The sequence below is a fragment of the Dasypus novemcinctus genome, chromosome 18 (assembly GCF_030445035.2).
Source record: "Dasypus novemcinctus isolate mDasNov1 chromosome 18, mDasNov1.1.hap2, whole genome shotgun sequence".
NCBI classification, from domain to species: domain Eukaryota; kingdom Metazoa; phylum Chordata; class Mammalia; order Cingulata; family Dasypodidae; genus Dasypus; species Dasypus novemcinctus.
Window position 1 is genome coordinate 38679780 of NC_080690.1, and position 25807 is coordinate 38705586.

A 25807-nucleotide genomic window follows, 5' to 3' on the forward strand; every position below is an offset into this window, starting at 1 on the left:
TTTCACACTTTGGTAATTCACAGAACTATGTGGTAAGGGTTTCAAATGTCCACATACTTTTGAATGTCCCCTCTTGTATACCAATCAGTATTTCTATTGGGCTTATAATTCAACATATTTACAAGACTCTTATATTGAGATATGAGGCATCTGAACTTACGAAGATGGTTCCTAATATGCGGATTAGGGAGAGAGTAAGAAAATATGATACAGCTTTGCAAAAAAAAAAAAAAAAAAGCAACTATATGGATGTGGATTTTTGGCTTGCCTTGATTTTTTTTTTTTAATTTATAATTTAACCATCCAGAAGAGGGCATTCATGAATCAGGATAAATGTTTCTCAAGGTGGGTGTCTCCCAATTACTTTCTGAAGGTTGTACGACATAGCAATGAAGGGCATGGGCAATCCTGCTGATGTGTGAATTCCAGTTCTGTTGTTCACCAGCTGTATAACTATAGATAAGTTATTTAAACTTTCTGTACTTCAGTTCTCACTTCTGTAAAACTGGGATGACATAACTTATCTTATAGGGTTGTGTAATGATTAAATGACTTAATGCATGTAAAACTCTTAGAATAGTTCTTGGCAAGAGTAAACACAATAAATATTAATTTTTATTATTATCAGATGTGACTCATAAAAGACTTACAGCAATAATTATGTTATTCTGCTTGGGATGGAGAAAACATTGGTTTCCCTTTGGATGCCTCCCAGAATTTTGGCTTCAGTCTGTAGCACTGAATCTTTAACTTGGATGTACAATGGCATCACCTGGTGACAAAGTGTAATTTTCAAAAGTTGAAAACTTGACTCTCATGTGAACATAAAGTGTGTACTTGCCAAAGATTTATTTGATTCATGTAATGAGGGAACCAGTGGGATGCTAAAACTGGTTTGAAGAGAATTAGAAAGACCAACTATATATAGGTCCTGAAAGAAAACTGGAGTAAGATTGCTAGGTTAGATACAAAACTGATTAATGTCTTGCTAGGCTAAACAAAACAAAGTAAAACAAAACTGTAACCTTGGAATTAAACATAAATTATTAGGATCTCTTTTGAGAGCACTTGGCAATTAGACTACAGTCTATGGCATTGCTTTTGGATTTTTACAGCAAGAGTTGTCAAACTTGGGCATGTGTTAGAATCACTTGGAACTTGGTAAAACTATAGAAAGTCAGCACTATTCTGTTTTAATGAATTGGGCCTCTGTATTCTTTGTTAGGTTTCCAGGAACTTCTGCTATACACTGCTTTTATGAAGTAATACCTAACCTTACAGAGTATCAACATATCTTAAGTAAATACCTTAATTAACAGTAAATTAAATGAAAATGCATTTCCCTAAAGAATTAGATAATCTTTGGGTGGCCTAGTTAAACAATGCACCAGTATGACATTGAGAAGACAAGTGGTCATCCTTTTGTATATTTCCAAGTTCTGATTTTTTTCCTATTACTGTGCAACTTTTAAAAACTACTTATGGCTAGGTACCGTTCCCAGCTTCTGATGAACTGGTCTGAGGGGTGGCCTGGAGAGCTTTAAAATCTCCCCAGAAATGAAAAGAAATGGTGAAAGCACATCACAGTGCTTGTAACTAGCCGAACTATTCTATGAGTATGACAGGAGTTGAAAGGATAAGTGTAACGGCATGTAGATTACTAGAAGGAAAGCTAAGAAATGTAACATGGGACTGTATAACATAGTGAAACCTCATGGAAAATATGAATATGGGTAATATTGCATATATAAGCCTGTTTTTATAAAATATCAATACAAGTAAACTAGAAAGATGGAAGCAAAATAGCAGCTGTGTAGGGCAAAGGGAAGCATAGAGAGATTGAGAGGTGATGAGTTTTTTTGTTGGTTTGTCTTTTGCTTATTGTTATTATATTATTACTATTGGAATAATGAAAATGCTCTAAAATGATTGAAGTGATGAGTACACAAATATGTGATTATACCATATACTATTAATTGTGCACTTTGGATGGATATATGCTTTATTCATATGTATCAATAAAATGGGTTTGTTTTTTTTAAAAAAAAAAAAAGCTTCCCAGGTGATTTTTTTTCCCCAGGAGGTACCAGGGATGAACACAGGACTCCTATGTGGGAGGCAGGTGCTCAACCACTGAGCTACACCCACTCCCCTCTCCAGGGATTTTAATGTCAAGGTTAAGAACCACTGGTCTTTGAACTTGTTTAATTTCTTGAACGCATTTGCATTTTATGCTGTGCCAAGACCATGGTGTGTGCTTAATATTATGTATAGACTTAAAGAGTAAATCTATAAGTTAAATTAAGTGAGCACAGACCAATTTGGAATGGTGTGTGTTGGATAGGCACAGGTTTATCTAGCCAGCCTTCCATAGAGGTAATTCTACTACAGGGATGGCCACCCCATTCTCTGCCTCAGGAAGACAGCAGCAAATTCTCCACTTAGAATTCCTTCATGTAGTACATCATTCACTCTGCTGGACCCACTTTACAGCTCTCTTGGATGTGACTAGACTATTTTCTCCTTCCCATCTGTTCCAGACAAACCCCTCCTGTCAATCACATTTCCTCCTCTTCTCTTTCCTAGAACCTGACTGGAGTTAGAGGGGTTGTCCACCCTCAAGGCCTCATCCCCACCCCAGCCCCTTTCTGAAGTCTCAGTCTCTTCCAAAAGTCTTAGGAAGGAATCTTCTCATCACAAGACAAAAATAATCCTTTTTTGGCTTCTGTTTTACTCTCACAACCTCAAAGGCTGTCATGACAATCCAACTGCCTTCAACTCCAGGATTTCTGTATTGTTGTGGGTTGAATTGTGTCCCTGGAAAGATACGTTGAAGTGCTACTTCTCAGTACCTCAGAATGTGACCTTATTTGGAAATAGAGTTGGTACCTATGGGATTAGGAAGTTAAAATGAGGTCATACTGGAGTAGTGTGGGTCCTTCACCCAATATGACTGGTGTCCTTCAAGGAAGAAGAAATTTGGACACAGACAGATGGAGGTGAGAATGCCACGTGACAGCTGAGGCAGAGAATGCCATGGATCACCAGCATGCCAGGAGAGAGGCATGGAATAGATTCTTTCCTACAGATAAAGTGAGCATGACTCTACTAGCACCTTGATTTCAGGTCACTGACCTCCAGAACAGTTAGACAACACATTTTTGTTGTTTGAAGCCACTCAGTTTGTGGTGCTTTGTTACAGAAGCCCTAGCAGACTAAGACATACATGCCTACCCTCAAGGTGGTGCTTCCAGGATGACAGTGCTGGTGACCAGTGAGGCTGGAGGTTTACAAGGTGAGTGCCTCAGCCATCATTTCCTCTTTGAGATCTGTTCTTGAAGAGTCCTTGGTCTTTCCTTTTGGCTCTGTTTATCTCATTTTTCCCACCCGATGTGTTTTCATTTGGATTTTCTCTAACAGATTTGAAGATGATCTTTACTACTGTCACCAGAGTTCTTTGGAGGAGGAAATTACTTGATGTGGGAAAATAACATCAATAAGTGCTTGGGTACAAAATGAGACTCTGAAGACACAGGAGTTGACTGGAACTTAAGCAAAACAAGATACTGGCTGAACTCCTCTGCCTGAGACAAAGAAAGGGATTTGTCTCTGCTCCTGAGATGCAGGAGGAAAGAGGGGAAGGAGCTAGAAAAGTCAAGGGGATGGGGAAGACTGGGGGCTAAGTGAAGTGAAAGGGCTAGTGTAAAACCTCTGATGAGAGGGTATAGGAAGGACAGTTGAAATCAGAGTTGTTTTGTTTGCAGTCCATGGCATTGCTGTAACATGAAAACCAGACCTCTTTGCAACCCTGGTTTCCAAGTCTATGTCATGTATACATGTCTAAGGCAAATACGTGTGCATGTATAAATTACAAAAATAAGGTACAGAATGTCAGATTGGATTGATGTGATGGAGTCACTATACATGGAAAAAATAGCTAAAGGCAGGAGGGAACCATGGTTATGGAAATCTTGGGAAGGACTTTGGATGTAGCAAGGTTCTGAAACAGGGTGCAAGGAAATCTTCTGTGTCATTCAAGTGAGGTAACACTGAATTCATTCATTCTTCAATGATTTAATGAAAGGATGAAAAATAGATGGATCTATATTAGATACTTTGCAGGGTTTCAGGGTCACTCAGACATGCCTTATCAAGAAACTGAAAATCTAGTTGACAAGATGATAGATATATATGTAGAGTTAAACCTTACTACCAGGAAGAATCTGCAAGTGTCTTAGGAGAAGTGCAAAAATAAGAATGTGGAAGTAAAAAGTGAAAGTAAAAAGTGATCTCTTTTCTCTTTTAACTGTGGAAACTATCAAAGGCTTCATAGAAGAGATGGTGTCTGAGGTGAACATTGAAAAATGGACAGAATTTGGATAGAGAGAAAAGGAGAGAATTATAATAATCACTCCCATTTATTAGACAACAAAGACACACCCATGTAACCCCCACTCCCATTGGGATATACAACATATTTATCACCTTGGAAAGTTTCCAAGGCCCTTTACTCCAGACAAACCCTGATCTGATATTTCTCACTGCGGATTGGGTTATGTGCTCACCTGCATTCTGTATTAGTCAGGGTTCTCTAGGGAAACAGATTTGATGGGAGATATCTGTCAATAGTAAGAGATTTTGTGAGTCTTTCACATGATCATGGGGTGCACAAGTCCAGGTTCTGCAGGTAGGCTGCAAACCAGGGGCTGCGATGAAGGTCCTTGATGAGTTTCTGGGAGATGTGGGCTGTCCAAAGATGAGCTGGGAAATTCTCTCTGAATGCTGAAATCACTTCCCCCTTAAGACATTCAGCTAATTGGGTAAAATGTCACTCATTGCTGAGAGCAATCTCCCTGGTTGATCATGGATGTAATCAGCTATCTATGCAGTAAATTCACTGGTGACCAAAGTCCATAAATGTCCTTGTATTACAAATAGGCCAGTGCAAACAACTGGGCACAATTACCTGGCCGAGTTGACACATTGGCCTAACCATCACACTTTCTCTCATTTGATTGTCGTGACAGTCCTTTGATATAGGTACTGTATGTACTATATAGGTGAGGGGCAGTCTCCAGTTAGTAATTTGCTCCAAATTGCACAACTAAGATATAGCAGAACCAGAACTCTTACCTAATACACAGGGGGAATACATATCCAAGAAGAAGGAAATTGACTGATATGTATGGACAACAGTGAGGAGTCTGGCTCTACTATAAGGTCTATGAGGGAAAATAAAGGGCAGTTGAGCTGGAATTTTGTGGATTCTTTTATGGGCCTCTCTTCCACCCAGAAGGATTGTGTGTACCTGTAATCATCTCAGATTTTAATAACTCTGACTCCAACCCTGCAAACTTAAATGATTTTTACATGTCAAAGAGTGTCTGTTTATGAGGCAAATCCCCAGCTGACCCTGCGAAATATTAAGTGTTGACTTCAGAGTATTTGCTGTTATTTATACATATGCATGTACACATTTGTGCAGAAATAAATACACATTGCACACATGAGCATCTGTGCTGAAGTGTGTAGCCAAGTGTCAGCACATTAGCAGATTTAAATTAGCTGTCTGACTCTATTAATAGTCCTGGTTTTCCAGTTTCTAAAATAAAAAATTACAGAACAGCTGGACTGAAATCTGAAACAGAATGGAAGAATACAACTCTGTAAGCAGTAGTAGTCTGTCTATAACTGCTAAATCAAGTTTGTAGCTTCATAGATTTGTGGAGTTGCCTATAAAAGAACCCTTGAAATGTTGAGTGCTTTTTTAAAACAGCATAATCTCCAACCAGTGAAAGGAATTGATTATGCCTTATCAATCATGGGATGTTGAAAACCTCTCTGATGTCCCATTAAAATTTGAAAGCAAGGCTGAATCAAGCATAGACAAAAGTCTGTGTTGGCCAAGTGGCTTAATGAAAGGGCAGCATGCAGAAGATTTTTCTCCTACCAGTTTATAATTTCTGGAATCTCACCATTAAATGCCCAAACTTTTAAAATGCAGTGCCTTTCCAAACCAGTCTAACCTCCCTTCTGGACTTCACTCTGGCTGCCCCTTCCAGTCCTGCCTATACTCCTAAAGACCCCTAAGCTCCTGCCTCGCTGTTTCCTGAACATGCCAGACACTGTGCTTTGCTTCGGTTGCTTAGTTCATGTTCTTCAACCCACATGGCTTCCTTCCTCTACGTGGCAAAATCCTACTCACTCTTCATAGCCCTCTCAATCTGCCTCTCCCCATGATCTTCACAAGACACTCTCCAAGTCTCTGCCTGCCCTGAAAGAGTCAATCATTTCCTCCCTATTATGCCCATAGCATTTTGTTCTAGGGTTAAAAATACCATAGCCTTTAATGGGTGTCAGCCTCTTGCTTGAGTGAGAACCCCTTACATCCTTGTGGTTTTAAAGTGTGGTCTTTGGACCAGCAGCATTGTTTTCACTTTGGGAACTTGTTAGAAAATCAGAGTATTAGGCCCTGCCCAAATCCATTGCATCAAAAACTCATTTTAACAATATTCTTAGCTGGATTCATATAAACAGTAGTGTTTATAAAACTCTTAGAGGCAAGAGAACATGGCTTAGTGATCTCGCATTTCCTTACAGCACCTAGCAGTTTACGTATTCATTCAACAAACATACAATGAATCCTTGTCACATGCCAGGGATTAAAGGATGATTTGGACATGGCATATGATATTTGAGTAGTTGCAAGTGTGGCTGGAGCTGAGGATCCCAGATAAAGTAGGAAAAGGCCAAGACCATTGAGAGCTGTGAAAAGGTCTCATATAAAATAAGTCTGGGAAACAGACTAGAAAGTATTGAATAGGTGTCTTTCCTGAGGGACTTATGAGGGCACTTAAATGAAACAATATCTTATGACTCTATAAGAGGCAGGTGCAGCATATCCCAAACTTTAATAACAGAAACTTTATTTATACATGTGTATATATGTATGTATGTATGTATTGTGTTTGGTTCATCTTGTTGGATTAATGTTTTTCAAAACACCCTTTGGGAATCACTGGTCTGCTCCTGTAAGTTTAGAGTTAATCTTTCTTGTTTTGGTGAGAGATTTTTTTTTTCAGTTACAGTGCATTTATTGCAAACTGAGAATATAAGGTATGAAAAGCTGACCTGGAACCTATGCCCACCTCAGGCTGGGGATAGGGCACAATCTCTTCATCCTATGCCAGGCCCTAGCACTGTGGGTCCAGCGAGCCCACCAGAGGACAGAGGGCCCCCTGCACTGAGGAAGTTGTATCTTCAGCCCCCACAAGTACAGCTCCCCAAGGCCGCCAGATCCCCCCACAGACCCAGGCCTGGAGGGAGAGGACGATGGAGGCGGCAGCCACAGCATGAGGTGGGGCAGGCCCGGGGCCCTGAACAAACAGCCTGGCCTCTCAGGAGGGGAGCTCCCTGCCTGCCCACCTGAGGGGCAGCCCTGCCAGCCATGGGGAGAACAGGGCGCTCACCACGGGGGGGGCAAGGGCAGGCGTGGCAGCAGGGCAGGCCAGGCAGGCAGGCAGGTCACTGCTGCTCCAAGCAGTCCTCGGTGACACCCTGGGTGGACAGCTCGGCCAGCACAGTTCTGCAGGTAGTTGGGGTCGGGGTAGCCGTGGCCTGTCACGTTGCAATCCATCTCTGTCTTGTGGTGATCTCGTTCCACACCACCATGTCCACCTCGCCCATGGTGCAGGACGTGCCCACCATGAAGATGAGTCGCCTCCTCTTCCAGGCCACCTTGAGGAGCTCCAGGACCTTGCTGCCCTTGGCGTTGTCTGGAAGGTAGCCATGGTGGGGAAACCCCCTGGTGGTGAATGGCTCTCCAGGACTGGGTGTTTGGGACCCTGGATGCCGTGATGAATGGTGTATACTATGAGTAGTGTCCCGCAGTCCTCGTGGCCAGGGAAGGACACCTGGAACTTGAATACCTCCATCTTCCCCCGGGACTGGGTCCCAGTTTTCTCTCCATAGATGGTTTTGCAGGAAGGACACTGCCAACTTCCATTCTTGTTCCCATGGCAGTATATGGCCAGCAGGCAGAGCAAGTAGAAGGTGTGGCCCACGGCCACGGGCCCAATGCTCCTGCTGTTGGTCACGTCGCTGTACCCAGACACCGCAGCCAGCAGATGATGCGGTCCTCATCTGGGGGTATTCTCAGGTCCTCGATGTAGTTTTTTTATCATCTGCTCTGGCTCTGGTTTTAGAGACCCTCCTGCAAGGGCTTGCTGGACCCTGCTGCACGTTGGCATTTGCACAGGCACACTGGTGGGGATGCTCCCGGGGCTACCAGCACTGGCTGCCCGGAAGTGGAGGGTCTTGGGGGTGGGTGCTGCAGGCCCAGGTAGGGGAAGCTAGAGTGGTAGAGGGGCTGGTTGCCCAGGGTGGGAGACACCCCCCCACCCAGGGGATGGTGGTGTTCAGTCTGGGTGCAGACCATGCCCCCGAGAACGAAGGCTTGTTGTACAGGGCAAAGGACTGGTGGCCTCTGAAGACAACAGTGGTCCTGTGGGGGTCTAGGGGGCAGGGTACATGGGAAGATTGCTCATGGAGTGGCGGTAGCATCCTGGCACAGGGCCAGTTCCATCACCACTGAGCCACTGGTGGCAAGAGCAGATGACTCCCGAGTGGCCCAGTGGGGCAATGACGGTGGTCACTGGGTAGGTGGGCCTAGCTTAGAGCCGCACACTCTGGCAGAAGCTTGAAGTCTTGGTGGTCTGTGTGTGGGTGGCCTAGTTGACAGTACAGTTGTATCCCAGGGGTACAACGTGTATGTATTATCGTATATAATGATTTAACTATTAACAACGTTATCACTTTTCTTCTCAACTGGGTTGTAAACTCTTGGAGAAGAAGGAAGAATCTTATGCTTATTTGTTTGTCTATTCTAACTTCCACAATGATACTTAATCTATATCCAGTGATGGTTTTCCTATATCTGCCTTGCAATCTAGCAGAGGCTGAAGTCTTGGTGAGTGCTTGCTAAAACCCTCAAGGACAGTAGGGCCAAAGGGCATTTAACATGATAGGGAAGACACCTCAGTGGGGCTTATGTCCTGGCCTGACTATTAGCTGTGTTGATTTTGAGCTAGTCATTTAAACTCTCCCCTCCCCAGCATCCACTTCAACTGCCAAGCATGGCCTCTGGGTGATGCACCCCTAAATTTTTGGGATCTGTGGTATCATAGTTCTTCCAAACTACTACACACTGATTACTGAAAATGTTAATATCCTCTGTTTTGGTTTGCTAAAGGCTACCAATGCAGAATGCCAGAAATGGGTTGACTTTTATAAAGGAAATTTATTAGGGTAAAAGCTGACAGTTCTGAGTCTGTGGAAATGTCCAAATCAAGGCATCATCAGAGATGCTGTCTCACCAAATGCTGACTGCTGGCAATCTTAGACTCCCACCGTGTGGCAAGGTAAAATGGCGGCTGGTGTCTGCCTACCCCTCCAGGCTCCCTCTCTCCCAAAGCTCAGCTGCGGGTGATCAGATGCATGGCTTGTCTCTCCCCTCTTCTCTGGGTTCATTGATTAGGCTTCAGGCTGCTCTGCAGATTCCAGCCCCCAGCCTCTTTCTTGGCCTCTTGGAATTTCTCTGTCTTTCTGAAGCATCAGGTAATCCTAGAGTCCTCTCACAGGGCAGGATAAAATGGCTCCTCTCTTTCTCTGTATGTCTCTGATTTCAGTCCTTAGTTTATGTAAGATTCCAGTAAAAAGGATTAGGACCCAGACTGGGGCTCAGAAGTTAGTCAACTGAAGTGATCTAAACAAAAGTCCCTTACCTGAATCTAACCAAAAGGCCCCATATACAATAGACTTATATACCTAGGAATGAAAACAGACTGCAAAACACCCAAACTAGGACATCCTCATCTTAAGAGGGGGAGCGAAAGTCCAGAGGAAGGCTGGCTGACCCCCAAATGCCACCATAATCCTAGTCAGGCACCCTAATCTAGTCTTCCCCACCAACAGATACCCAAAGAGCATTTGTTTTGCCCTCCAGTTGGTTGATAAAGGCTGCTTCACCCTAAAATATATGTACATTCACTGAATGCTTTGTATTTATAAATGTTCCATATAAGACACATGATTTCCTGAAACCTGCAGATAAACAATGGTAATTGGAAAAGGACCATGCGCTTTGGCAGGTTTGAAATATCTTAATACTTAATTTAAGACTGAATGCTTCTTGTGGTAAGCAGCCTTCACTTACCTGAAATAAGGGCTCATGATTAACTGGCAACTGGCTGGTATTAATTATGAGACACATCCTGTAAATGTCTCTGCTGCTGGAGCCCCAGGCAGGTGTGAGGCCAGAATGACCAAGGTTGGGGACACAGAGGAGAACCTAGTTCTCTTCCTCCCCAGCCCATATCTGCCTCCTTGTTCCTGGCAGCCCCATTCACCTGGATTTCAAATGCCATTTCCATCTCAATAAGGTTCTGCCCACTGTGATTGTGCCTTTCTCCTAGCAGGGCCCATCCACCAACCTTGCTCTTTTATCTCCCCCGTGGCCTCCTACATCGGAGGACTTGTAGCTCCTCATGATCTGTTGAACATTAATATTCACTAACTTGCTCCAGGGAGCTATGCTTCACCGAGCACATTTTCACCTGAAAGGAGTTGTTTAATATAAACATTTGGTTAATATTCTGTACATTTGAAAGTATTTTATCAGCATCGGTGTAGGACCAAAAGTCATTTAAATTCAATGGGAACTGATTATGCACCAAGAATCAGTCCTCTCCAAAAGAGTGTGTTTTCCCCCCTACTATAATGTATACATTATAAAACTCATTTACACGGTTGATGGGAACACTTTGTGGACAAACCAGCAGCCCAGCATTTCATCAGACTGAGTATTCATCAGCTCTGACGCTGGTTTTAAATGGGGAAAAATATTGCACAATATTGCTTTAAAACTGTCTAAATATAATTATCAACATCTTTGGAGTGATAATAATTATCATAACAAGAGCTCATCAGCGGAAACACAGGGTTTGATGAGGATCCTCTATGCCTGTGTCCCTGTCCCCTTTTAGAAGAAGGATGCAATAATATTCTTCTTTTTTCCTTCTTACAGAACCCTAGTTCTGTTAACCCTTTTTCTGGCCCCTCTACAATTTTTCTTTATAAATGTCTCTGAGAAACTCATTATCCTAAAGAGTTGTTAGTGGACAATACAAGCAGCTTCAAGAAAGATGGAAATAGATGAATGGAAAATGGATTCCTAACTTGCTACTGTGGGAAGGTAGGTTTATTTAAATTACATTCCAAACTTTTGGATACAGTCTTCACAAAAGAAAATTATTGTTCCTTTTTTCTTGAGGTCCCTGTTGGATATTGACTTTTTCTTTGAACATTTATATTGGGAAATATAACTTCCTGAAGAATGCATATGTATATGAAACATATATAAATGTATATATGTATATACATATATGCCTCTCTATCTATAACAAATAAAATTTCCTTCTTGAAAACAACTCTATCCCTACCTAGAGTTAACCATGTTCTCCTTGTAGTTATAATTTGTTCATTTTAATTGCTGTATCCATTCTGATGATAAATGCATTTATTTATCTATTCTATTTTTTTAAGGAGGTACCAGGGATTGAACATAGAACCTCATACATGGGAAGCAGGTGCTCAACTACTGAGCCACATCTCCTCCCCAATGAGAGTTGTGTTTTTCATTTGTTTGTTTTTTTAGGAGGTACCAGGTATAGAACTCAGAACCTTGAACATGGGAAGCAGGCACTCAACCTGTTGGAGCTACATCCATTCCCCTATCCATTCTACTATTGGCAGACATTTGGGAAATTTCTACTTGGGGCTATTACAAGTGATACTATGAGCATCCTCATAGGTGTACTTATATAATTGTTTCTCTGGAACACATATTTTAGATTACAACTGCCAGGTCTTAATATTTGCATTCCTTCAATTTTACTGGGTAGTGCCCAGCTATTTTCCAAAATCGTATCACTAGTTTAAATTCCTATCAGCATATTTCAGGGGCACAGGCTCATAATTGTAGCCATCAGTATCAAGGGCTCATTGTTGGACTATCTGTCTTTATTGACATTTGTCATTGTACTTGGGGGAGTTTTGCTGTTCCGGTGGGCAATGTGATAGAGCTCCCCTGGCTAGGAACTCAGCACTCCCTCAGTTGTCGTTTTTAACAGAAACCACTATGAAAATATCCAAACATTTTTATATATCCTGTATACATGCCCTGGAGAACTCCCTCCCAACCATGTGCCCCTATCAATAGTACCCCACACCAGTGTTCCTCCCCTGCCATAGTTGAACCTCTCTGTGGTCTGAAACTTCTTTAAAAATGAAGCCTAATATATTGCCAGGTTCCATGAATAGTAAAATGGAATACAGTGATGGATTTAAAGGTTAGATATAGAATACATACTAATTTAGAAAAATTAAGTAAAGTAAAAATAAATTGGGGTATCAAAAAATGAAAAAATAGGGACTTGGAGTTGTCCTGGGTGATGCTCCAGGGACAATTGCCGGACATTGTATGTCCTCCCATGGCCCACTGGATGGAACGTGGGAGAGTGTGGGCTATGGTGTGGACCACAGGCCATGGGGTGCAGTGATGCTCAGAGATGTACTCACCAGATGCAATGGATGTGTCATGATGATGGGGGAGAGTGTTACTGTGGGGGGAGTGGTGGGGTGGGGGCAGTGGGGGTGAATGGGGACCTCATATTTTTTGAATGTAATATTTTTAAAAAAATGAATAAATTGAGTAGAATTTGGAAAAAAATGAAAAAATGAAAAAGCTTTGTTTTTTTTTTAATTTTATGATAGGTATTTATTTATTTATTTATTCTTCTTTATTTTATTTTAAATGTCACATTAAAAAAATATGAGGTCCTCATATACCCCCCAGCCCCCCATCCCACTCCTCCCACATCAACAACCTCTTCCATCATTGTGGCACATTCACTGCACCTGGTGAATACGTTTTGGAGCACTGCTGCATTACATGGACAGTGGTCTACACTGTAGTCTACACTCTCCCCCATTCCACCCAGTGGGCCATAGCAGGACACACACTGTCCAGCATCTGTCCCTGCAGCACCACACAGGACAACTCCAAATCCTGAAGATGTGCCCACATCATATCTCTTCTTCCCTCTCGCTACCATCAGCAGCTACCTTGGCCACTTTCTCCACATCAATATTACAGTTTCTTCCCTTACTAATCACAATAGTTCCCCAACAGAACACCAGTAAGTTCACTCTAATCTATACTCTATTCCTCCATTATGTGGACCCTGGGATGGTTAAGCCCATTCCCCTTCTACATCAAGAGGGGGCTTAGATTCCAAATGGATGATGGATCCAATTCTCCTGCTTGCAGTTGTAGGCAACAGACTTGCAACTCCTATCCTCTGGTTTATTGGACTTACCCTGGCCAGCTAACAGGGAGGTGAAGAAGATCAACCCTCACACCAGGGAGCCAAGAGTGCCTACAAGCTTTGTTTTTGATATTTTGCCTTTCATCACTGTTATAGGTATCGCCCTGTATGTACAGTGGCAAGGCAATTTCTTCCATTTATTCCTCAGTATCTACATCCTTTCTTTTTTTTTTTTTCCTACTTATTAAGTTTGTCTTCACAAAAGTTTTAGATCATAGTAATTCACATATACAATATATGGTACTCCCACATAAACAACATCAAACCCTTTGTCCCTTCCCCAGCAATGATTTTTTTACATGTTCATGTTATATTTGCTGCAGCTGATGTATAGATATTGAAACAATAGTTTTCAAACATGGTTCCATTTGGATATGTATTATGGTTTACATTCAGGGTACCTAAGAGTTACCTCCTGAGAGCCTCCATGTTGTTCAAATGTGGCCACTCTCTAAGCCAAACTCAGCATGTAAATGCATTACCTCCCCCACAGCATGGGACATGACTCCCAGGGATGAGCCTCCCTGGCACCAAGGGATTACTACCAAGCACCAGTTGATGATGTAACTAAAAAAAGACCTTGAATAAAAGGGTCAACTCAGACCAGCAGAATATCTCAGCCTACATGTAATATCAGGTGTTAAAAACTGCTTTATGACTTTGGATAAAAGGGGGAAATAGAAAGGGCAAGTGAGTTTATATGGCTATGAATCTCCAAAAAAGAGTCAGGAAGTCATCAGAGGGGTAATGCTTATGCACACCTCAGCAGGGTCCCAGAGACAGCCAAAGTAGATAGAAGCCCAGGTACTGGTTCTCCTAAGAACTACAGAGACCCACAGGTTCTACGGTCATGGCAAATGGCTCTGGAGTTCAATGCCATGCCAGTTGGCCCTACTTTGGAGTTTGTGTTACAGAGTGTGATGGAGTTGGACTCAGATATGAACTTTCTACATGTGCCTCTTCTATTACTTTTACTGGACCTGTGGTTGATGCTGGGGTTTGTGTATACTCAGGAGACCTGAATCTCTGGACTGTTCATGTGACAGCCAGGCCCTGAGCTTCAGCAGACTTGCAACTCCTACCATCTGGTTTATTGGGCTTACCCTGGCCTGCTAACAGGGAGGTGAAGAAGGCCAACCACCACACCAGGGAGTCAAGAGTGCCTACAACTGCAAGCAGGAGAATTACATCCATCATCCATGTGGAATCTAAACCCCCTCTTGATACAGAGAGGAGGTGGACATAACCATCCCAGGGTCCACAGGCTGGAGGAATAGAGTATGGATTAGAGTGGACTTACTGATATTCTACTGTGGAACTATTGTGATTAGTAATGGAAGAGATTGTAGCATTGATGTGGAGAAAGTGGCCATGGTAGCTGCTGAGGTTAGGGACAGGGAAGAAGAGATATGATGTGAGGGCATTTTTAGGACTTGAAGTTGTCCTGGGTGGTACTGCAGGGACAGATCCTGGACATTGTATGTCCTGCCACGGCCCCCTGAGCGGATTGGGGGAGAGTGTAAACTACAGTATAAACCACTATCCATGTGGTGCAGCAGTGCTCCAAAATGTATTCACCAAATTCAATGAAGTGCCACGATGATGAAAGAGGTTGTTGATGTGGAAGGAGTGGGGTGAGGTGGTTGGGGGGGTATATTGGGACCTCATATTTTTTTAATGTAACATTTAAAAAAGAAATAAAGAAGAAAAATATATATAGCAAAGAAGAAAAAAAAAGAAATACAGAAAAAAATCCTATCAGCAGCATGCAAGAGTTCTGGCTGTCCCATATTTTCATCCTTATTTAATATTTCCAGACTTTTAAATTTAGCCAATCTGGTGGGTATGGAATAGTATCTTACTATACTTTTAGTTTGAATTTCCCTGATTTTGCATGTAATTTAGCATATTTTTTCTTTGCTAATTTACTATTTGGAATTCTTTTGTGAAATTTATTTTCAGGTCCTTTGCCCATCTGTTTAATAGGTTGTCTTTCTTTTCCTTATAGATTTGATGCCCTGATGAAGGAAGGAAAACCCTATCATGGCATCTATGTAGAAAGTACCCAGCAATATGATGTGGGGTTTGCCATATTTAACCATGATAAGGACTACAAGTGAGTGTGGATTGCCTAGCTTGAGCCTGCTATTTCTGATGTGCTTCTGGTTGTCTAGAGTAATGGAAATATGGATCATTACAAAAGGTCTTTGGGGCTGTATCTTAGCATTATGAGTCCTTTCCTTGAGTTTGGATTATTTTGGAAGGGCTTTCACTTCTTCAAGCATCATTTAGATCACTGCAGCAGGGATTTAATAATGCATACCACAGAGTTCCAAAGCAATATAAATTCCACTATCAGTGAATAGTCAACTTACAGGACCCTGGAAGAATACCAAAAACTAATCTCTTGGACATTCAAAACACTCATTAATACTCTGACAGCAGGGATATTCACATCCTAATTGACAACATAACCATATACATGTTTGCTGAGTTGAGTCATACCATAAGCCAGTTAGCCCAGAATTCTTTCAGGAGGGAGATTTTTGGCAAGAGTGTACTCGGTTCACCCTCTAGAATGTTGCTAGCAAGGTCCAGACAACTTCAAACTCTATTATGACTTGTACAGGACCTATTTCCTATGTTTGAACACTTCTTGATTCACACACTCTCTCCATATGTCTTGATTCACACACTCTATATGTCTTGAATTCCAACTTCCTAAGAGAGGGCATTAGTGTCTCCAGTTGTCCTCTTAAAGAATGCAGCCCTTTTTGGCCACAAATCTTTTCTGGATCTCCTCACAGGCTATTTTCCTACTTATGGAGGAATGTATTAATATTTTAGTTAGGTGCTGATCAGGCTCCTATGTGTTAGAAACCTTTGAAAATGTGCTTATTTAGAGGTCATAGCTATGGCATGTACTCAGTGTCAGGTCCAGAACAGAGGCTCACATGATATGCTAATGAGATACTTGGTCTGTGGGGGCTGCACAGTCCTCTCTGATTTCTCATTCTTTTTTTATGGAATTCGTTGACTTGAAGCTGAACATATGGCAACTGCCACCATAACAAATAGAAAGCATTCTCCCTGCCATGGCAACTGAAGAATCAATGCACACTTATGGCTTAGACTTAATCAATCAATGCACCATGTATAGGAGCTTTTTTACTAGCATTTGGAATACAGCAAAGAAAAACATTTTTCCCCCCTCAAACATACCCCTTGGGTGTTTCTATGGAGAGAAGTGCTTGGAATTGCTACATACCTTGTTCTACTTCATTTCTGCAGCAGCTTCTTAATAGAACCACATTTCCAAATTTCAGGGTTTCAATTCCAAATTTCAGGGTTGTTATTCACACCTGAATGCATTGGGCCCAATTCAGTTTTTTCCCCCAAAGATCTTTGAAATTGATTCTCCGATATATTGTTCCCAAGTTCTACACCCAAGGGATAACACTTCAATTAGAAGAACTACCCTAGGACATCTGACATCTAAACTACCCTAGTACACCTGAGACTAAATAGTTTGACTCATAGCAGTGATAATATTGAAGACATGCATTTGCTTAGTATTTTAAAGATACATGTCTTAGTTTTGCTCCAATGCTCATCTTGGTGGTATGTTCTCTTCTTGCTCAGCCCCAAAGTATAATTGCATCTTATTGTCTATATCAAAGTAGTTCCATCACATAAACAGTTGGAGGAGGAAGGGGAAAAAAAAAGGATATTTTCTGTGAGAAAGCATTGCCAGGGGCTGTTTCTTCAGACTTCACATAACCTCATTCCAATAAAAACCAAGCCAAAGAGTTGAAAGGAGCAATAACTGGGACTAGGAGGCATGAAAGTTCGCTTTCCACTTCTGTCCTACTTTCGCCGTCTCTGGCACCTCAGATTCAGGGGGGTGGTACAGACTGTGGTTCAGAGAGCCTTTCTGCGTGAAATCCATGTTCCCTTAATTCTCGGCAGTGTGCTGCTTTCTCTGTGTTGTGCCCACCCATTAGCATTTTAATTTAGCTTCATATGGCACTGGTCTGCAGATGGATTTGGTTTCTTGCTTTTGTTTATTGTACAAGTGACAAACATGAGGGCATTTTCATGATGTGAAAAAATGCTGTGAAGTTGTGAAAAGGAGGTGACTTCTCCTTGCCAAGCCCTGAGGAATGTTAAAGCAGAGATGGCGTTGACAAGGAACCATAAATGTTCCCAATATTAAAATGCTCAGAAGCCTTGATCAGATCAAAATGAGAAGTTCTGGCTGAGTCATGACCCTGTTCCTCTCTTTCTGCTAAGTGGGATGTGGCTAGTCTGACTCTTCAGAAAGTAACTCAAGCCTGTCTTTAATGAGGACACCTTTTTCCTTATGTGAATTTTGAGCAGCATTTGGAAATTAGACACATATTATTTGGGGGTATAACAGTGAGATGGGCTGATTCACTCTTAGAAACCTGCTTTCAGGCATTGAAGGGCTTCTGTTTTACGTATCCATGACTCCTTGAGGTACATTAGTGTAGTAGTTTGATATTATTTATGAATTCCAAAAAAACATATTGATTAGGTTTGTAAACTGGTCTGTTTCTCTGGGTGTGATACCCTTTGATTATATTAAATTCAAAGGGTTTTTGCATTTGCTTAATTAAATTAAGATTAAGATTTTGATTCAATCACATCATTAGGGCATGCAGGGTTGAGTCCCTACCACTTGGTAGGCTATATAAATGGAAATTCAATCAAGCAGAACACAGAAGCAGATTCACAGAGAAGATACACAGAGGAAGAGAGATACCTCCATAGACACGGCAGAGGCCCTAGGAAGAAAGACGAGTCATTTGCCTGACAGTTTACATATGACCTTGTGAAGAGAACAGAGCAGCTGAGCCCAGACAGAAACAAGCCCTGGGAAGAGAGATGAACCCTATGACAATCTACAACTAAGATAAGAAGAAGCTGGACCTACGGAGCTTTAAGAGGGAAGAGAAAGGCTGAACTATCGCAGACATCGCCTACCATCTTGCTTCAACACGTGGCAATAGATTTTGGTAAGGAAGTAATCTTGAGATGGATTCTTTAGGATCTTGTAACTGCAAGCTTTTACCCCAAATAAATACCCTTTATAAAAACCAACAGATTTCTGGTACTTTGCATCAGCACCCTTTTGGTTGACTAATACAGTTATTCTTATACTTTTTGGTATTCCTCAAGCACCCATTTTTGGATTGGGTCTTTAAATAAACAACTTGCTTATTGGAGATTTTCAAGTAGAAAATGAGATTTAGAAATGAGAAGCAAGCATAAGAAACAGTCTTAAAAGGTCTCTTCCCTATACTCTGGACATTCCTAAGTACTTTGTCTTTTGTCTAATATTTGATGAGACTTTTGGAGGTGATGTATATAGTGTAAGGCAGGGGTGGCTGGAGATTGCTAACGTATTTCCAATCACCAAGCCAGGGTTCATGACCGACATCACTAATCAAGCACAGCACTCTTTCCTACTGAACCTGAAATAACCTCAGAATCCTCAGTACAACTACAAGAAGATTCCTACCAGTTGAGGAAGAGATGCAAGATGAAACTGACTTATTCTCCATGGTCTGGCTTCAGCCACTGATGTATCTCCTCTTAGGGTATGTGTTCCAGACAACCTTTGCCTGGAAGCTGTGAATATTCAACTCTTCCTACACCTCCTTTCTTACTCTGCTTCTAGTGAGGCACTGAAAACACGGGAGGGACTCTTTCAGCAGGCAAATCAGTTCCTTCTTTGTCCCATTCCAGGCCACCTCTGTCCTCATGTCCCCGTGCCTTCTCCTTGCAGTCACCGGGGTTCCAGCGTGCTGTCTCCCTTGCTGACATGGCACACCCACTTATCCCTAACTGAGTCCTGGCTCTGTGGGCAGAATTCTGAGATGACCCCCATGAGTCCCACCTCCTGTTGTTTGGGTCTTACTCTCCCATATTTAGGTTACATGATGTGATAAAGGTGAAGGGATTTTTCAGATGTAATTAAGTTCCCAAGTAGATTTTGAGCTAGTAAGAAGGGATATAATTGTGGGTGGATCTGACATAATCAGGTGACCCTTAAAAGGGATTGGGCCCTTCCAAAAGGAAAAAAGAGAAATGCTCCTGGCCTTGAAGAAGCAAACAGCCATGTTGTAAACTGCCTGTGGAGGAGGCCACACGACAAGGACCTGAGGATAGTCTCTAGCTGCTGAGAGGCATTATTGGCAGAGACCCAGTAGAAAAGGGGAACCTTAGAAATACAGCCACAGGAAAATGAATTACTCCAACAACCTGAAGGAGCTTGGAAGTGGATCTTTCTCTAATTGAGCGTCCAGATGAGGACACAGCTGACCAACATTTTGATTGTGAGACCCCAAACCAAGGACAATGTACAACATGCCAGACTCCTGACCCAAGGAAACTGTAAGATAATAAATTTATGTTGTTTTAAGCGGCTAAGACCATGGCCGTTTGATATGCAGCAATAGAAAACTAATGTGCCAGGCCAGTAGGAAATCAGGATATAGGACTGCACACTTGACCCTTTACTCTGCATTCCAAGGTCAGCAAATGAATCATTTTGTTTTGAGGGCTTTACTGGTTTTCCCTATAGAAAATGAGCACAGTATAACAATGACAACAACTAAATTGTAAGAATATTGGGAATGGTAAAGAGATTTTAAAACCACATACCTTGCAGTAATTATATCTATTCCATATGAGAGCCTAAAGAAATGAAGTCCTCCCTCTCTCTTCCTCACACACATGGGGCAGACCCTGCATTAGATGGTGATTTATAGGAAGATGAAAGAGGTGTCGTCTCTACCTTTGGACACACCCAGAAACAAGGGAGGGTGAGCTCTATCTTAGAAGGTATCTTAACTTTTGCCAAACCCTACTTTCTTAGTTCTCTAATTTACAAGTACTAGAGCTATTAACTCTTTCACTCCACTCCCTGATATGAATCCTTCATTGTCCTCATGGAGGGAGGTTGCTTTCTTGAAGGTATTTTGGTAGGAAATAAACATTATCCGTCATTTACATTTTGAGAAGTTCCAGGCAATAGTCTGTTCTCAATGTGCCATTGTTTATCACAGGCAACTTTACTGCAGATAACAGTGTAGCATAGGATTTCTTTGTTATGAATAAAATGGATCCTCTGCCTCTCTTTGAAAGGTCTTTTTGTGTTGTTGTTTTTTTTACTATTTTTGAGACTTTTATTAATTTATTCTTATAATGGAGAATACTAATATAAGAATTTTAGCTACTTCATAAGGTTTTTGTGAAAATTAAATGAGGGAATACAGGAGGAGTTAATAGCACCATAAAGCACAGAGCAGAAGCTTAATAAACATTAGCTACTTTTATCACAATTACCATTAAATAAGCTATAATATACTCAGCAATGACAGGGCCTTAAAGTTGGGAAACAAAAATCCCAACTGCCTAGGTCACAAAAGAGACTTTTAGCTGAAATATCACAAAGGCTCTTGTTCATTCAAGGATGGGTGGGGCTTGGGAGCCAGGGTATAAATAGGGGGGCCTGAGCTTGCAGAAACCAGACAACCAACCAAATGAGCAACAAGAGGATCTTCATCCACAGAGGTTGAGTACAGGGTTGAGATCATGGGGTGGAGGCATAATTGAGAAGTCTCTGTTTGGGGCTTTTCCTGGACTAATGTGGCTGGGAGGCAAGAGAATTGAGTGGATAGTTATAGCATTTCCGAATCAATGTCAGTCTGTAATTTGGGAGTCCCAGTTGATTATAAAGGTAATGGGGTGTGGGTACTGGGTATCTAAAAGAATGGCAAATTGAAAAGAATTATGGGTCTTGTTAGTGTTTTCTTCTTCTGGGCACTCAAAGAATCTATTTAAGGCATTAAGCTGTTGTTTGTGTGTGTGTGCACGTGTGGAAAGCATATGATAAAAAGAGGCAGCTTTGTTGACCACGAGACAATGTATGCTTCTGGTGTGCTCACTGTCTGCTCACATATTACAGGTAAGTGTAATAAGGACAACTTTATAAACCTATGGAGTTCAGCTTTTTCTTCCTTGCTGTTTGGCCTATATAATCTTTGTGTTTTACATTTTTAGTCCTTTAAAAAATGTCATTCTTTTCCCAGGCTTCTTCTGATCACTGGGTCAGAAGCACTGGAGTTCCTGTCATCAGTTGTACCTTATAAGAATATAATCCCAGAGTGATACAAAGACCTTTCCAAGGAAGATGAGATACCCCGAGGCTGTAAAGGAAAAATCCAAAGGATTTGACCACATAAAAATGAAAAGTTTGGATTCAGCAAAACACCAGAAACAAAGTCAAAAGATAAAATACACACCAGAGAAGCCCATTCTCTCAAGACATCTGACAGGTCACAAAGAGCAACTTCAGTCCAACTTAGAAAATGAACAAAATGGGTGGAAAATACACTAGTAGGAATGTCCAATTACCAACAACGGGCTGTTCAAAGATAAAAATAAGATTAAGATTTATTGAAGAATTAAAATTGGTGCTTTTTCCCCCCACTTCTGGATAAAAACAATGTTAAGAGAGCAGCTGGCAAGAGCGGGGCAATCAGGCATATTACTGGCAAATTTTAAGCATTCAAATTTCTTCCACTAGGAATAGTAGCAAACAGTGGCATTGTGGACCAGAATTTGAGCAAGAAAACAGGCTCTCCCTGCATTATATCCCCCGCCCCTAGACCAACTCTAAGCAAAGAAGAATGGTATTCCCATCTTTGGTGACTTATCCAATGGGGCTGGAAAAGGGATTGGGATTACCCACCTCCCCACCCAAATATCAGACTTATATTGATAGGGAATTGCCTAAGCAAGCAACTGTATAGTGATGTAATGGCCTGAGGAAGTTGCACAACAGCATAGTATCATCCAAATTTTATGATATATGTGTGCATTGGAGTTGTATTGGGGGAGTAAGTGAAAAATATAAGGGACCTAATAGTATTTTGAAAATTCCCTGAACTCAGTTTCACCTTTCATAATTTCTAAAGACACTTTTGGTTATTACAACTTGGAGGGGGTGTGTGCTCCTATCATCTAATGGCCAGGGATGCTGCTAAACATCCTATAATGCACAGGACAGACTCTACAACAGAATTATCTGGCCCCAAATGGTGATAGTGCCGAGGTTAGGAAATCTGTCCTAGGGCCAAGACTGAATTCTGGTCTAATTTCAGAATATGGAAGAAATATTGGTAAAATCTCCTTAGTGAATCTTTTTTTCCCCTCTTACCCTCCCCCTTTCCTGCCCTGTTATTTTTGCTGTCAGTGTCTATTTGCTGTGTGATCTTCTGTATCTATTTCTCTTTTTGTCTTCTCATCTTTCTCCTCCAGGACTTACCAGGATTCAATCCTGGGGACCTCTGATATGGAAAGAGGTTCTCTGTCAATTGTGCCACCTCAGTTCCTGGTCCCTGCTGCACTTCACCTTTACTCTCCTCTTCATCTGTCTTTTGTTTCATTCTCTTGCTGCATGACTCACTTATGTGGGCACTGGCACACCACGTGGGCACTCAGCTCACAGCATGGGCACTTGGCTCACTGCACGGGCACTCAGCTTGCCATACAGGCATTGTCTCAACATGTAGGCACTTGTGCAGGCACTTGGCTCGCCACGCAGGCATTCTTTCTCCTCTTTTTCACCAGGAGGCCCCAGGGATCAAACCTGGGTCCTCCCTTATGATACGTGGAGGCCCTATCACTTGAGCCATATTCTCTTCCCCTTAATAAACCTTAATTAGCAGGACAGGCTCAGGGATTGTGCTATGTGTATTAGTTACATTTTCTGATTAACCTCAAAATATTTTTGGTTCAATCTTTGTTTTTAAAAAACTTTTGTTTTGTTTTTTAAATGATGGCATCTTGGTAAGCAGAATTTAGAGAACAAAACCTTTTTATTTTCAGACTGAGGATCTTGAGATCTCTCTGGATCATCAAGCAAAATGGAAACCCTGAAATCCTATATAAATATTGAGAAGGAATACTGTGGTTATTTTTCTGGGCTTGAATATTTAAAAGGTAAAGATCAGACTAATATGATAACTGAACATAGCATACCAAAAATTATGTTTTTGTGGCCCTCCCCCCTAAACAGAAAAAATATCTAGCAATATCTAGCTTTATTTAGCACATGTCCCATCACTTTCACTGTGGTGAAGAAATTCTATAAGCCAAATGACCTGACCCGTGCTCACCTGCATAATATAATTGCTTTTTCCCGGTAAATACACATATTTGAGTGCTCACTGTTCTTATTAGCAAATTCATTTGCATGGGTCCCTTCAATATTTTTATAGAACTTACAAAATTAATTACTTGATTTCTGTAAGAATAACCATCATGTCTCCTCCCTTTCTGAATTGAGGCTAATTTAAAGGGAGGAATTTAATTCAATGGAGTCTCATTGTTTACTCAAATTACATATGCAATAATGAGATCTCAGTAGGAAAGGATGCTGTATGCCACCTTTGAGAATCAATCAGTACCTTGGGGCAAAAATATGATAGCCTAACGAAGTAGTCATTAAGACTTCCCAAATTATAGCCTTTGAATGGTCAAACCAGTAGTTTCTAGGCGCCTCTCAACTCTAAAATGCTAAAAAGCAGGTTCAGTGAGGGGTCAGCCAGAGCTTCAAGAGGCAAGAGGGGTTCTGTATCTTCATCACTACAGTGGATTGTGTGGGTTTTATAATTTCTAAAACTCACTGATAATCTGCATCTGATAAGATGATGTGATAAAAATAAAACAGGACACAGGAATCTTTGTTTCCAGTTCATTTTTTGTTTTCTGTGGTGATTTGTTGATAGTCCCTAAAATCCTCTCTGCAAAGAGTTGAGATAAACACTCTGTGTAAAATGTGATAACAATGATATGGTCTATCTAACCAAATTTGGGTGCCATTTTTTTCCTCTTTCTCAGCAGTTCTGCGAAGTTAACCAGAACAATCTTAATTTAGATAATTTTTAAGTTTAAAATTTACCCATTTTTCATTTAGATGGGCAGTAATTCAGAGATTACTCAACTCAGTACTTTTGATGCTTCTCCTTGCAAAGTTCTCTTTGGAATTTGCAGCACTTTTTATTCAAGTTTAGTTATGATGTGGTGCAGATTGGACCATGTCACTTTGCTTACACCTAACCATGTTCCCTAAAGAATTTAAATTGGCTTACAAAGATACAAAATTAAAACCATGCCATGTCCTTTCTTTACCACTCCATACAATCCCAAGGGCAATAGAAATAGGAGCTAGTGCAAAGAATCTTTTTGTCATTATTGGGAATTCTTTGCAGTTGAAGACAATGTAATCAGCAATTTGCTCTTTGTCTGCTGTGCCTTCAGCACTGAGTTGGGCACTGTGGAAGATAGAGAAAACATTGCAGAATGGATTTTGTCATCTCCAAGAACATTTCCCTTCTCCAGAACTCAACTTTCCAGGAAATTCATCTATCTAGAAAAGAGCCAAGTGTCAGAAATAGGTCTTTGATGGGCGCAAATAGTGAGATAGTACTTCCAGGCTTGACTGGAAACTTACCTGCCATACTTTACTCCCAAATCTTACAAGCATGATTCTGATTTCCACGCCTATAGCACTTTGGGAGTAGTAAATTAGAAGATGATATGAGATTTCAACTGTAGACACAATGATGGCTAAAACCCTCTGCAAGTAAGAGAGGAAAGATTAGAAATAAAAGGGATAAAAGGCACAAGCCTCCAGCGTGAGTTTTAAGTACAAGGATACTCAAGAACAAGGGGCAATGCAATAATGGTTGGAATGATGCACTCAGCACAATGGTTAAAAAGAATCGCAATGTGCTTCTTGCTAAAATGTTTAAACTTTGTAAAATGATTGTACCTAGAGAAGAAAACTCTCAATTTTCTGGCCAACTCGGCCATCATAACGGGTTTATTTTCTTGATAGCTGAGGTTTTAGAAACATGGATGAGGCAAGACTAACAGTAAACAGCAAGCAAAAGATGTCATTAAATGCCAGATTGTCGTCTCTTTTGATAGATTCCATAAAAAACTAAGTGATTGACTTCTCCAATAACGAAATAATTATTAAGGATTTGGGCTAGGCCTTGAAGCTGGGTTAGAGTTTGAGCAGGTGGAGGGGTTTCACACAGATTAAATATGATGCCAACTTTATCCACACCCACTCTTTGAAAAAGTGGACCAAGAATAGACCTGGTGGGGGAGGTGGGGATCCTAGGAGGGCAGCTATTGGTGCCAAAGAAATTTCTTCCATCTGCACCATATTTTCTCAGCATTTCCTTCCATCTCTAACCAACTCTCTTCCTCCAACTATCCCTTGTCAAGGTAGTTTGCTTCAGTGTGGTGTGGGGAGT

General features: G+C 41.3%; 1 pseudogene; it reads right to left on the reverse strand.

The window, feature by feature from the left end:
• Window positions 1-7524: 7524 nt before the first annotated feature.
• Window positions 7525-8768, reverse strand: LOC101427390 (probable E3 ubiquitin-protein ligase DTX2 pseudogene; annotated as a pseudogene).
• Between the last annotated feature and the right edge of the window lie 17039 nt (window positions 8769-25807).